Source organism: Otolemur garnettii, unplaced genomic scaffold (genome assembly GCF_000181295.1).
Source record: "Otolemur garnettii isolate 467f Iridium unplaced genomic scaffold, OtoGar3 scaffold00249, whole genome shotgun sequence".
NCBI classification, from domain to species: Eukaryota; Metazoa; Chordata; class Mammalia; order Primates; family Galagidae; genus Otolemur; species Otolemur garnettii.
The window spans coordinates 1,192,351-1,195,767 of NW_003852644.1; positions in this window are offsets into that span (position 1 = coordinate 1,192,351).

The following is a 3,417-nucleotide window of genomic DNA, read 5'->3' on the forward strand; positions in this document are numbered from 1 at the left end:
AACCTGCCACCTTAGGTGTATGTGGCTGGCGCCTTAGTCACTTGAGCCACAGGTGCCAAGCCAAGACTCTGTCTCTTAAAAAAAAAAAAAAGCTGCGCTTAAGGGGCCTGTAATCCCAGCTACTAGGGAGGCTGAGGCAATAGAATACCTTGAGCCCCAGAGTTTGAGGTTGCTCAAAGCTATGGTTGTTTAAGCTATGACTCCATAGTACTCTACTGAGGGTGACCAAGGGAGACTGTCTAATTAAAAAAAAAAAAGTAGAAAAACTAGCTAGGCATCCTGGAAGATGCCTATAATCCCAGCTACTTAGCTATTCAGGATGCTGAGGCAGGAGGATAAGTTGAGCCCAAAAGACTAAGGTTATTTATTTATTTATTTATTATTTTTGTAGAGACAGAGTTTCACTTTGTCGCCCTCAGTAGAGTGCCATAGTGTCATAACTCACAGCAACCTCCAACTCCTGGGCTTAGGTGATTCTCTTGCCTCAGCCTCCCGAGTAGCTGGGACTACAGGTGCCCGCCACAATGCCTGGCTATTTTTTTGTTGCAGTTTGGCCAGGGCCAGGTTTGAACCCACCACCCTCGGTATATGGGGCCGGTGCCCTGCCCGGCTATTTCTTTTTTTTTTTTTTTGGTTGTGCTTCTTGTTGTTTGGCAGGCCCAGGCTGGTGGATGTGGCTGGCGCCCTAACCATTGTACTATGCTCTCTACCTGTGATTCTAATGTGCCACTAGGCTCCAGAAGCTCCCCTGGAGCATCCGACTTGTCTGCCACATACACTGGAGGTTCAAATGCAGCCTGGGCCTGACAAACAACAATGACAACTACAACCAAACAATAGCCAGGTGTTGTGGTGGGCACCTATAGTCCCAGCTACTTGGGAGGCTGAGGCAAGAGAATCGCTTAAGCCCAAGAGAGTTTGAGGTTGCTGTGAGGTGTGATGCCATGGCACTGTACCCAGGGTGACAGCTTGAGGCTCTGTCTCAAAAAAAAAAAAAAAACCTCCGTCTCTTGGGCTCAACTGATCCTCCTGCCTCAGTCTCCTGAGTAGCTAAGTAGCTGGGATTATAGTCATCTTTCAGGATGCCCGGCTAGTATTTCTATATATTTTTTTGAGACAGAATCTCCCTTTGTCATGCTCGATAGAGCTCAGCCGCTGAGCTAGACACCGAGCCCCGAGACTGAGGTTATTGTGAGTTACAATGATATCATGGCACTCTACCCAGGTTGACAGAGTGGGACTCTATCTCAAAAAACAAAAACAAAGAACAGAAAAAGTAGTCAACTGTAGCCTGATTTTCTAATGCTGTTTCTCTAACCTGCCCCAATTCTGCGTTGATAGAACTGATAGCCTGGAAAGTAAGATCCAAAACTTTTGCCGTAGCACAAACCGTTCTGTTAATTTGAATGTTAAGACTGATGGTCAAAAAAAAAAAAAAGTCATGGTGATAGCAGCCACCACAAAAATGGATAAGGAGACATATTCAGCAGGACTTAATAGTTACACCTGACAAGTACAGGGCAGGTGTAACTCTCTGGTATACCTACTAGGTGCACTAGAGGGTTTTTTTTTTTTTTTTTTTTTTGAGACAGAGCCTCAAGCTGTCCCCCTGGGCAGAGTGCCATGGCATTACAGCTCACAGCAACCTCCAACTCCTGGGCTCAAGCGAGTCTCCTGCCTCCGCCTCCCAAGTAGCTGGGACCACAGGCGCCCACCACAACGCCCGGCTATTTTTTGGTTGCAGCCATCATTGTTGTTTGGCGGGTCCGGGCTGGGGATTCGAACCCGCCACCTTAGGTGTACGTGGCTGGCGCCTTAGCCGGTTGAGCTATAGGCGCCGAGCCTAGAGGGTTTTTATTATAGATCCTGCATACAGGGCAGGAAAGGTATGAGGTGCCCAGTAGTGCAGGGACCATAGTACTCTTAGCTGGGACAAAAGAGGGGCTGGGCATGGTGGCTCATGCCTGTAATCCCAGCACTCTGGGATGCCAAGGTGTGTGGATTGCTTGAGTTTATGAATTTGAGACCAGCCTGAACTGAGCAAGAGCAAGACCTCATCTCTACTAAAAATAGAAAAACTAGCCAGGCATTATGGCCTAGTGCCTGTAGTCCCAACTATTTGGGAGGCTGAGGCAAGGGGTCACTCAGGCTCCAGAGTTTGAGGTTTCTGTGAGCTATGATGCCGCAGCACTCTACTGAGGGCAACAGAGTGAGACTGTGTCTTGAAAAAAAAATTCTCCTTGTTACATGGAATAAATAAATAAATAAATAATAAGCTCAGGGTCCACAAAGGAGAAACCATCCCATTGGCAGCTTGAGATGTGTAATAGCATAAGACAGGGTGGTGTTTGATTACATAGGAGGCCTTGATTTGTCAGGTGTGACAATTAGTGTAACACCCTGTATTACCTAACAAACGCAAACACTGTAACCTAATCATTTGTACCCTCATATTAATCTGAAATAAAAAATAAAAATAAATGTAACACCCTATAAAGTTGACCTAAGAGTCACTTGTGGTAACTGCTTTCAATTTGGATTTGAAATCCAAATGATTTCAAAGAAATCATTCCTTGGTCTTTTGTCATGGTAATGGTCCCCCAATTATATATATCTGCATAGTTATGTTCTTATTTATGTTTTTAGAAAAGGTTATACATATATATATATATTTTTTTTCTTTTCGTAGAGACAGAGTCTCACTTTATTGCCCTTGGTAGAGTGCTGTGGTGGCACACAGCTCACAACAACCTCCAACTCCTGGGCTTAGGTTATTCTCTTGCCTCAGCCTCCTGAGTACCTGGGACTACAGGTGCTAACCACAACACCAGGCTATTTTTTTGTTGCAGTCTGGCCGGGGCTGGGTCTGAACCAATCACCCTTGGTATATGGGGCCGGCACCCTACCCACTGAGCCACAGGCGCTGCCTGAAGGGTTATATATTCTTAAGAGATCTAGGGGAGTACTTACCCTTACTAAACAATATGTGAACACCTGTTCTACATAGACCCCCTCACTAAGCAAAAATCTGATATATTGATTACAGTGTGAACTAAATAAGTCCATGTATTTTAATCTTGATGGAAAGGCAGAATATCCCCATTTTGCATAATTATTACAGTCCAAGTTAAACTAAGAAAATGGAGAGACGTATCACTTTAACCAGAGCCTGATGTCCTCTGTCTCCGTTAAGGCCCACAAGTCCGGCTTGGTGCCTGTGGTTCAAGCGGCTAAGGCGCCAGCCACATACACCTAAGGTGGCTGGTTCGAATCTAACCTGGGCCTGCCAAAATAACAATGACAGCTGCAACCAAAAAATAGCTGGGCATTGTGGCGGGCGCCTGTGGTCCCAGCTACTTGGGAGGCTGAGGCAGGAGACTTGCTTGAGCCCAGGAGTTGGAAGTTGCTGTGAGCTGT